This window comes from Cynara cardunculus (assembly GCF_001531365.2).
Source record: "Cynara cardunculus var. scolymus isolate 2C chromosome LG 9, CcrdV1, whole genome shotgun sequence".
NCBI classification, from domain to species: Eukaryota; Viridiplantae; Streptophyta; class Magnoliopsida; order Asterales; family Asteraceae; genus Cynara; species Cynara cardunculus.
In genome coordinates, this window is record NC_037536.1 from 1228797 (window position 1) to 1240220 (window position 11424).

An 11424-nucleotide genomic window follows, 5' to 3' on the forward strand; every position below is an offset into this window, starting at 1 on the left:
TAAGCATGACTAAGCAAGCTAGTAATGAGTTGTTAAGGCTAGAAGTGTGTTGGAAAGTCTAGTAAGCATGACTAAGTAAGCTAGTGATGAGTTGTTAAAGCTAAAAGTGTATGAGTTGGTAAGACTATTGATTACAAGACAAGTCTAGGACGAATGACAAGGAGTACTAGAAGCATGAGTTGTAAAAATTCTCTTATCCTTAGAGATGAGTTAAAATTCTCTTATCCTTAAAGATGAGTTATCGAGATTCTCTTATCTTTATTGGTGAGGTGTCAAACTCTCATAAAAGTACAATCTTGAGAGCAAAAAGAACAGGTAGTTAATGCAATGAATTTATCTATAAATAGGGGTTTAAGGGTCACTATTTATGCATTACAAAAAAAAAATAAATCTCTCTATATTTTTACCTAATTAAGCTTGAAGAAAGGAATCAAATTAAAAAGTAAGCAAATCAAGGTGAGTACTTATGTGATTTATGAGATACATGTATGCTATATATAGAAGTATTTTATGCATTACAAGTTATGTTGGCATGCTTTGTTTTATATGAAAATATTGATACACATACATATTCAAGATATGCATGATGACATGTTCTAATACGAGTATACGCACAAGACATAAAAAATCATTTACATGTTATCATATGTGTTACACAAGGCATGAAATTTTGTACATGTTATGTATAACCATAATATCCAACGTACGAGATATTACAAGAAGGAACATCTTGCAAACGGACCTTATAGGGCAGTCTTTTATGGACCCGGGGGTTAGCAAACCTCAAGACAATTATGGTATACATGCATGTGACAAGTGAGATCTCAAAAGAATGTTTTATGCATGATAAAGAATATAGTATTTTATGAGTGTTTATGCATGATAAAGAATATAGTATTTTATGAATGTTTATGCATGAGAATAAAGAATATTTTTATACATGATCAAGAGCTTTTATGAATTATCATTTACAAAATATCATGAAAATTTCTCATTCATGAAACTATAAATACTCATTAAGCCTATAGCTTATATATCTCATGTATGTATCTCAGGAAAGAAATAAGAAGAATTTGCATAAAGTATAATGGTTTTAGTTGAAAAGCAAGTTTTGTTGTAATACAAGTTATGGTTACGTTTCTGCTAAGTAGTTTCCTCTTTGATGTAAATTCAAGATATGTACTAAATAAAGCTAAATTTCAAGTTCAGATTCAAGAGTTTAATAATTTTATCATGTAAACTAACGACACCCAATATATATAGAGACGTGGGGCGTTACAGATGGTATTAGAGCCTTTGGTTTAAGTGAACTAAGATTTGTCTTGGATTAGGTAACTTAGACTTAAACTAAGGAAAATAACATGAAGTACTAGAATTTTATAATCATGTGTATAAAAGTTTAATAATTTCATATTTGTATCTCCTTTTAGATGGTTGATTCCAACACAGATTTCGACCCCGAGTTAGCCGAAATTGAAATAGAAAACATCGAAAATAATCCACCTATTGATAAAGACATAGAAGAAGATGAAGAATGGGAAGATGAAGAATGGGAAGAAGAAGAGGAAGAAGAGGAAGATATATCTAGAGATGAAAAAGATTTTCAAAGATGGATAACAAAAACTACATTACAAGAACGAAATGCACGTCTAAACCAAAAACAAAGAATCAAGACAAGAACCTTCCCGACTAAGGTAAAAGACAAATGTCTTTTTCTAACTACACAACTTAAGAAAATTTTTAAAGGATGCATAGCAACCCGAGTTGACTTAGACTGGGATGAAACAGGGATGGTGCATGACAAAGAATATGTGTTCAAAAAGTTATCTTATAAAATATGACTACAATATCGCTACCCGTGCGAAAATTTTAAACTAAAAAAAATATATGGAATAGGGTTGGATGAAGATTATGATTATTATCATAATTAGTTAAGGTTTGTATGATAAGTATATCCTTGTCACAACTGTAGCATAGTAAGGATATTAGACAAGGAAATTTTGTAGAATGTACTCTTCCTAAATTTTGACATATATCATATATATTTATAAGTGTTCTCTTATATATATATATATATATATATATATATATATATTTCAGATGAATGAAGGATACGAAAATGATTGGTAGAAAGAATTTCTTTATACTCTTCCACTGTGAGATCTTCTCACTTATGAACCAATAAACCCTCTCGGTCAAACACCACCGCTTATCGAACAAGTAGATGAAGTTCATAATGAGCATGTTGTGCCCGGATTAGATCCATGCAACGCTATTGTGATAGAAGACTCAAGTGAAGGAAATGGTCAAGAATATCAACTTGGTTTCCAATCACCCTTCCCTTGGGAGACATCAAAATTTATACCACCCATGGCGATAATGAATGAGCAACCAGAGGATGCTGAATCTGAAACTAATATAATAAATGAAGCCATAGTACCATCAGGATTAAGCCAAGCATATCTCAATATTTTTCTAGATAAAATAACTGAAAGTAATCATCAAACCGCAATAGCACAAGGAGAGGTACATGCTCAACATGTGTACATTATGCAATTGGAGAACGAGATAAGGCAAGCACAAAGAAACAATGAAAGCTTAGTTCGAATATTAGATCATACTCAGGACCAACTTAACCGTACACAAGAGGAATTATCTTGAAGTAATCAAGAGATTTCTCGTTTAACTAGCGAACTGTTGGGAGATCCTTATATGGAGGGTTATATAAGAATAATGTTAAGGGGTTATTACCCAGTGTGAAGTCCTAAGTTTGGCCTTATAGCACAGATATATGATCATGTTATATCGGGATAAAAAAGAAAAAGAAAATTTTCTTATTTTCTAAATTTTGTAGAAAATATCACGAAAATTTTGTACGATGCATATGTCATATAGTAATAAGAGTTGTATATTTGTGTATTTATTTTGTAGGATGAATATTTGCAGAATAACTAGAAACAGTGAAGGAAATAATACACCACCAAGACAAAGATCCAGGATAAATCCACAAGAATCTACTTGGGGAATTGATATAGCAACATAAATTTTCCGAGGTATCCAAGAAAGTCTAGCAAGTGTAATAGCTCAAATTCAAATTTCTATTAATCAAAATTCAGAACATGGGGGGGGGGGTAGTAGAGAATCAGGCCGGGCATGAACCAAATAATTGTCAAACTCATGAATGTGACTATAAAGCATTTACAAATGCTAGTCCATCCACGTTTGAAGGAAAAGACGGACCAATAGCTGCCATGAACTGGTTAGATGACATGGAAAGTTTTTTTCAAACATGTCAGTGTGCCTCCACTCAGCAAGTAAGGTTTGCCTCAACTAAGTTAAAACTGAATGCCCTTCATTGGTGGAAAACTATTCAATCCATGAAAGGTATGCTAGAAGCAGCCGCAATGCCATGAGAGGAATTCAAGGATTTGGTCTAAAAAAGATATTGCTCGGTCGCTTGAATGAAAATAATGGAGGAAGAATTCATAAAGTTAGAACAGGGAAGCAAATCTGTAGAAGACTATGTGCAAACTTTTATAGAAAAATCTCGATTTGCAACTTACCTAGTCGCTACAAAAGCTCGGAAGGTGAATCGTTTCCTACTTGGTCAGAGGAAAGATTTATGCAGATTTGTAAATATGTGACAACCAAAAACCTTCCAAGAAGTGGTAGAACTGGCTAGCTGAAAAGGATTGTTATGTACCAAACAATAACAAGGTAGGCGAGAGAAGAAAATTTGAAAGGGGGAACTTCGGCAATCAATTTAAGAAACCCAAGAATGAAGGCATGAGAACATATGATAAACCTGCTTGTCCTAAATAAAATAAGCATCACACTGGAGAATGTATGATGGGCAAAAATGTCGGCTACCGATGTGGTCAACCTGGTCACATGATAATTAATTGTCATGGGAGAAGAAATTGTTACAATTGTGGGTCAACTGGACATCTTGCAAACAACTGCCCAAAATTCAAAGATATGCAACCAATGAGAGCAATAGCAGGGATCAGTGGAAGTAAAACGAAAACTGGAAAAGCTAAAGAAAGAATATTCCAACTCACAGCTGAAGAAACAAAAGAAATACCCGACGTGGTGATAGGTACTTATCTGATTAATAAACAACCTGATAAAGTATTATTCGACTCAAGAGCAAATAAGTTAATGGTATCTACAAAATTCTGCATGAACTTAAATTGTATATCTAAGAATTTAGATCAAATAATTGAGATAGAAACAGCAGATGGTAGAATCACACAGATTGATAAGGTCTATGAAGATTGCTCAATGGATATAGATGGAAATTATTTTATCATTAAGATTTTACCAATGCTCATTAGCACATTTGATATTGTTGTGGGTATGGATTGGATATTTGAAAACCAACCTATATAGTCTACGACAAGAAGATGGTGAAAATCAAGAATAAGGATGGTAAGGTATTAACCATCTACAGTAATCATAAAAAGAATCCCTTGAACCTTATTTCAGTTTTAAAATCCAGGAAATGTATTCATAAGGGATGTGAAACCTATTTGGCATATGTAATAGATGCTAAAAAAGAAAAGAAACCTGTAGAAAAGATACCAGTCGCATGTGATTATCCAAAAGTTTTTCCTGATGATTTACCCGGATAGGCAAGTTGAGTTCCATATTGATTTAACACCAGAAGCAATACCTATAGCCCGAGCACCATACAGACTTGCACCATCTGAGATGCAAGAACTTGTGAATCAGTTGCAGGAATTGCTTGATAAGGGGTTTATTCGCCCGAGCTCGTCACCATGTGGAGCTCAAGTATTATTTGTTAAAAAGAAAGATGGAACCATGAGAATGTGCATTGATTATCGAGAATTAAATAAAATCACCATTAAGAATAGATATCCCTTACCCAGGATAGATGACCTATTTGATCATTTGCAAGAAGCAAGTTATTTCTCGAAAATTGATTTACGCTCAGGATATCATCGGTTAAAAGTACAAAAGGAAGATGTCCCAAAGACAGCATTTCGAACTCGATATGGGCATTTGGTTTAACTAATGCCCCAGCTGTGTTTATGGATCTCATGAATCAGGTATGTAAGCCATACCTGGATAAATTCATCATTATATTCATTGATGATATCCTCATCTATTCCAAAAGTCAAGAAGAGCATGAACGACACTTCAGAATGACGCTAGAACTATTAAAGCGAGAAAAGCTTTATGCAAAATACTCAAAGTGTGAATTTTGGATTCGAGAAGTTCAGTTCTTAGATCATGTAATTAATGAAAAGGGTATCATGGTAGATCCAAGTAAGATCAAGTGCATAACAAAGTGGAAAACCCTGAAATCAGCAACAGAAATTTGGAGTTTCCTTGGACTAGCCAGTTACTATCGCAAATGTATCCAAGGTTTCTCTAAATTAGCAATACCTCTTACGATATTAACAAAGAAAGCTAGTAAGTTTGAGTGGGGAATCAAAAGATTTCAAGGACGAATATGGATCCCGAAAGTTGGAAAATGTAGAAAAATAATGCTTGATGAAACACACAAATCTAAGTATTTTATCCATCTTGGGAGCAATAAAATGTACAAAGATTTAAAAGCTTTGTATTGGTGGCCATTGATGAAAAATTCAGTAACCAATTACATTGAGAGGTGTCTTACATGTTTAAAAGTTAAAATTAAACACCAAAGACCGTACCGACAATTACAGCTGTTAGACATCCCCGTTTGGAAGTGGGAGGACATCACTATGGATTTTGTAACAAAACTACCAACAACGTTGTAAGGCTCAGATGCCATATGGGTAATTGATAAGCATAGTTTATTACATGCTTAAAGTACCCATTTCTTGTGTTTAATAGGTAGATTTTCTTAGTTTATCCCAACTTTGAGTCATTTCTACTTCCTTATTTTCCATTTGTTATGTTTGGAGCTAAATGTGGTGATGGATTTGTTTTTACAACAATTTGGGAGTAGATGACATCTTTTGACTTACAATACTACACTATAATGCTGCAGCATTCCAGCAGCATTGTCCGGATGCGGTTTGGCTTTTTGGAGAAGTGCTTATTGGTTAAGCCATTGTCAAGGAAGGAAGTCTTAGCTGAAGAAGCCTTCGTTTTTGCCCTTAGCCAGCTGGTGAAAAGTGTGGGAGAAGACCTTTTGGGATGACATATTGTGATGGAGAGGATGCCACCTTTCTAGTCTTGTCATTTGTACTTCCCCCCTTTTTTTATGTTTTTGTCTTTAGTATATTTTGTTTGTATAAAAGAGTGCATTGGGTGCCTCTTTTGAAGACACACCTCCTGGACAATTGTTCTCCTAACAATTGCTTAAAAACCCTCTCAAATTATTAGTGTTATTTACAAGCTTTCAAGTTTAAATTAATTATTGTTCTTCATATTTTGTTATTTATTTATTTACTTTTATTGTCATTTACTTTCCGTATTTACTTTCCGTATTTAATTTCCATCTTTACTTTCTGTCATTTACTTTCAGTCATCTACATTCATGTCTTTACTTTACGTTATTTATTTATGTCATTTACTTTCCGTAATGAGTAGCTAATTCCATTAGCTCAGGTGAAGGGTAAATGGTGAAATGTTAAACCGAATGAAAGTAGACGTTGTTTCGCAATAACAATGTTCCACTATTTCATTCAAGTTTTATAAAACCAAGCACACTTCTTGACGAGTTGATCACTTTGAAAGTGTTAAAGTGCCATGGACATAGAGATAAGCCATGATAAGCACGTCAGCTTGAATGATATGAGAGGTAGACTTGAGAAAGTTGCCGACAAGGAGACTTGTCATTTATGTTTTTCAAACTTAGTTCCCGACGGGTTGGTCACTCTCTAAAAGTGTCAAAGTGTGATAGATTCAGAGATGAACTATCAAGAACACGCCAACTTGAATGATATGGGAATCGGCTAGAAAGAGTGATTTTTAACAAAGAGATTTGTTTAGCCATATATCTTGAAGACACCATTTTGTCACTATCCCTGATCCGAACACCACATAGAGATATGGGTGCAAAGCTATAATATAGTGCAAAGGTGAAGTCCGAGAGGAATACCTTCAAGATAGATGGTGGGACTGGTTCTTCCCCAGCTTTGTCTGCTGGATTTTGTGTTTACGTTTCACCCCAAATCTTACACCCGTGATACCTTTATTATTCTGCTTTATTATTCTGTTATATTACCTGTGTTAACTCGGAATCAAACTGAAGTCTTCGTTTTCGTCATCTGAAATCTTTTCTTTTATTGGACTCTTATTTAACTTTTGCTCCAATCCCTGTGGACGATATTCTGGTACTTGTACCACTTTATTACTTGGAAAGACGACGTTGGGCCGTATTGTATACTTGCTTTGTGGCCCAATTTCATTAAGTCCAATGGTAAAGGATTTGACCGACCAAGTTTTTGGCGCCGCTGCCAAGGACTGGCAAGCTTAAAGTTTTCTTTTGAGTAAAGTAAAAGATTTGATTTTTCTAGTACCTGTTTTTGAAAAGTGGTGTATGCCAAGAACACATCGCGGGGATTTTTTCGATTTTGATCCAGACATTGAGAGAACGTTTCACCATAGAAGGAGGGCTCAAAGAGCATTTCAAGCTCTACTCCCTCCTAACATGGAGTTACCTGCTCCCATCATTCCGGAAGTACCACATTTGGAAAACCAACCGCCAATTTTTGGGCAAATACCACCGTTCCCTAATTTTCACCAAGGACACCCACATCATGATAATGATAATAATTTGGACACAGAATCGGACCATAATGAGCAACAAAGGGCACTGACTCCGAACATCATTAATCTGGCAAATTCCAAAAATGGAAGGATCATGGATTATACTATCCCAGATTTTGAGCAATTAAATTCTGGGATAGTTAGGCCACATATGACCGCTCTCCATAACTAAAACCAATAATGTTTCACATGTTACAAACAAATGGCCAATTTGCTGGATTGCCCTCAGAGGACCCACATTCTCATTTAAAGTCTTTTATGGAAATCACAGATGTCTTCCTGATCCCGGGAGTGTCAAATGACGCTCTCAGACTCACTTTATTTCCATTTTCATTGAGGGATCGGGCAAAAGCATGGTTTAATTCTTTAACACCAAGATCTGTGTCGTCATGGAGTAACATGATGGAATTTTTTTTGTGAAAATATTTCCCACGAACAAGGAACGCTAAGTCCAGAAATGAAATCTGTCTTTTTAAACAACTGGATGATGAAGCTATTCCTGACGCGTGGGAAAGGTTTAAAGAGCTGTTGAGGAAATGCCCACATCATGGCATTCCGTACTGTATTCAACTTGAGACGTTTTACAATGGGTTAAGTCCCATGGCAAAACAAATGCTCGACGCGACTGCAGGCGGAGCCTTTACAGCCAGTACCTATAATGAGGGATATGAGATCCTAGAAAAGATATCAACAAACAATGGGCATTGGGCTGACCCACGTGCCCTGCCACAGAAAAAGACTGCTGGAATACATGAGGTGGATGCATATAGTGCATTAACAGCTCAGCTCACCTCCATGACCAATTTATTGAAAAATTTAACTTCTGGTCAGGGAGTACAGCAAGCTACTAACACATCTGTTCCAACAGTCCTATCTGTGCAATGTGTGTGCTGCGGTGGGGATCATTCATATGAATATTGCACTCATAATTCTGAATCAGTAAATTATGTCCAAAACAGATCTAATCCCTACTCTAACTCATATAATGCCAGTTGGAGACAGCACCCGAACTTTTCTTGGACCAGCCCAGTTTAAATCCACCAGTCCATAAGTAACAAGGAACTTCTAATTTCCAACCACAGCATCATGCAAACAGTTCTAACTCTCAGAACCATCAACAAAGTTTTCAGAATTCTTAGCCACTTTTTCAGAACAAACCTCCTCCACAGGAAGAATCATCATCTTCTTTGGAAGTAATGATTAAAGGGCTTTTAGCACATGCTCAAGCCCAAAATCAAGCTTTGATTAATCAACAAAGTGCTGCCATCAGGAACTTAGAGACTCAGGTCAGTCAACTTGCACTTAACCAGAGTAGTCGAGCCCTTGGGACCTTGCTCAGTAATACAGAAGTCCCTAGAGACCTAGGAAATGAGCATGTGAAAGTAGTGACTCTTAGGAATGGAAAGGAGTTGACAGAAAAAGTGTAGAAAGATAATACACCAAGACTGTCAGAACCTAGTGATCCGGTGTCAGTCCCTCTCAAAGAAGGACCGGTCCCACTACTAGAAAAGCAAACATCTAAGACCACTACTCTTGTTCCCCCTAGATCAGACTTCCCTTTACTTTTTCCAGAGGAGACTCTGAAGAAGTCAGAAGGGACTGATGTTGTAGAGACCCCTAAGCTTGATAATAAGATTCTTCCAGAACCACTAAAGAGCACCACAAAGACTCAGGGCATTCAAAACCCATCTTGCTTAACACCTCCAAGCAAGAATGTGATACAACCAATCCCTCCTTATGTTCCTTACCCCCAAAGGTTGAGAATCAGAAAGAGGAATTGCATTTCAAAAAGTTCTCGGATGTGTTTAAAGAATTGCACATCAACATACCCCTTGTTGAGGCAATTGAGCAAATGCCTAGTTATGCTAAGTTTCTGAAGGACATCTTAAGTAAGAAGAAGAAGTTGACTAAGTATGAGACAGTAGCCCTAACCGAAGGATGTAGTGCACTTTTGACCAATAGCGTACCCCCTAAGCTAAAAGATCCAGGGAGTTTTACCATTCATTGTTCAATAGGAGGGAAGGAGATAGGGAAATCCTTATGTGACTTAGGAGCTAGTATTAACCTCATGCCTTTGTCTATCTTTAACACCTTAGGCATAGGAGAGGCTAGACCCACCACAGTCACACTCCAATTGGCCAACAAGTCCATAGCATATCCTAAGGGGAAAATTGAAGATGTTTTGGTGCAAGTTGACAAGTTCATATTTCCGGCAGACTTTATCATACTAGATTTTGAGGTTGATAAGGACATTCCGATTATTTTAGGAAGACCTTTCTTAGCCACCGGAAGAACCCTGATTGATGTCCAGAAAGGAGAGTTAACCATGAGACTCCAGGACCAAAAAGTCACCTTTAATGTCTTCAACTCTCTAAAGTACCCTGATTACTTGGAAAAGTGTTTAAGAATAACTGAGATAGAGGAGATATGTTTGGAAGAAGGAATTCAGAAAAACCTTAAGCTGGAAGGAGAGTATGATGAGGAAATAGAAGAGGAAAGTATTGAGGCAATAGAGGAAATAGGAACTGATGTTGTCCCAGTGGATGCKGCAGCTTTTGAGCTGCTAGAAAATAGTGAGCAAAAAGACTTCACCCTGTCCATTATATCACCACCTGATTTGGAGTTAAAGCAAACTCCCATTGTAACATCTCGCTTGAGCAAACCCCAATTTACGAATCTTATAAAATCTCCAATAAAATATAATTTACTGATTATTAGGACCAAAAATTGATCCTAATTATTCTAAACGTTTTGCCAAAACCATCAGGGCTAGGAATGGCAACGGGCCAGGTTCGGGCCGGGTATTGGTATCCTCGTCCCCGAAACCGATAGCTAAAACCGTCACCGTAACCGTCCCGATCCCCGTCGGGGATCTTATCGGGGATCCCCATCGGGTCCCCGCGGTTTCCCCGATCCCCGTTCGGGAACCCGTTAAGGGTAAAAATTCTCTTTTTCATCGTTGGTTATAACCGAACCCGAACCCGAAACCCGAAACCGATATAAAAAAATTACAATATGTTAATTTTCACAATTAAAAGAAAATTACAATTTTTTTAAAGATCTAAGTTTAAATGTCTCAAACATAATTGAACCAATTACAAACAATGTATTATATTACAATATAAAACTAAACAAAAATTCGAACATCGTACAACTAAAATCACGGTTTTTGACAAATAAACTAGACTTTTCGTGAGCTTTATTTGGATTGTTGAGGTAAAGTGGATACTTTTTTTTAAAATTTTAATGTTACTTTTTTTAAAGATATTATATATATACATATCGGGCCGGGCCGGGCCGGTGATCACCGTCCCCGCCCCCGTCCCCGTTAAAATCCCCGAATTCGTCCCCGATCCCCGTCCTGTCCCCCGATAAAATGTCCCCAAACCCGGCCCGAAAGTTTTGGTTTTCGGTTTTCACCATCAGTTTCGGTTTTTTTTTGCCATCCCTAATCAGGGCCAAGGATGGAAAATATGAAAATATTGCTAAAACAACTAAGTCTGGAAGAAGTCCAGAGGCGATGAAAATGGACCAGAGGCGAGACTATGAAGGACCAGAGGCGATGAATTGGTCCAGAGGCCATGAAGGACCAGAGGCCATGAAGGACCAGAGGCAATGGTTGGACCAGAGGGGCAATGGTTGGACCAGAGGGGCAATGGTTGGACCAGAGACGAGACTATGAAGGATCAGAGG

The 11424-nt window shown here is 36.9% G+C and overlaps 1 non-coding gene across 1 annotated transcript; it reads right to left on the bottom strand.

Annotated features, from left to right (window-relative positions):
- Positions 1-8178: 8178 nt before the first annotated feature.
- On the bottom strand, positions 8179-8285 carry LOC112518761. The gene has a single exon (XR_003069835.1). It is a non-coding gene; the product is annotated as a small nucleolar RNA R71 (small nucleolar RNA).
- Between the last annotated feature and the right edge of the window lie 3139 nt (positions 8286-11424).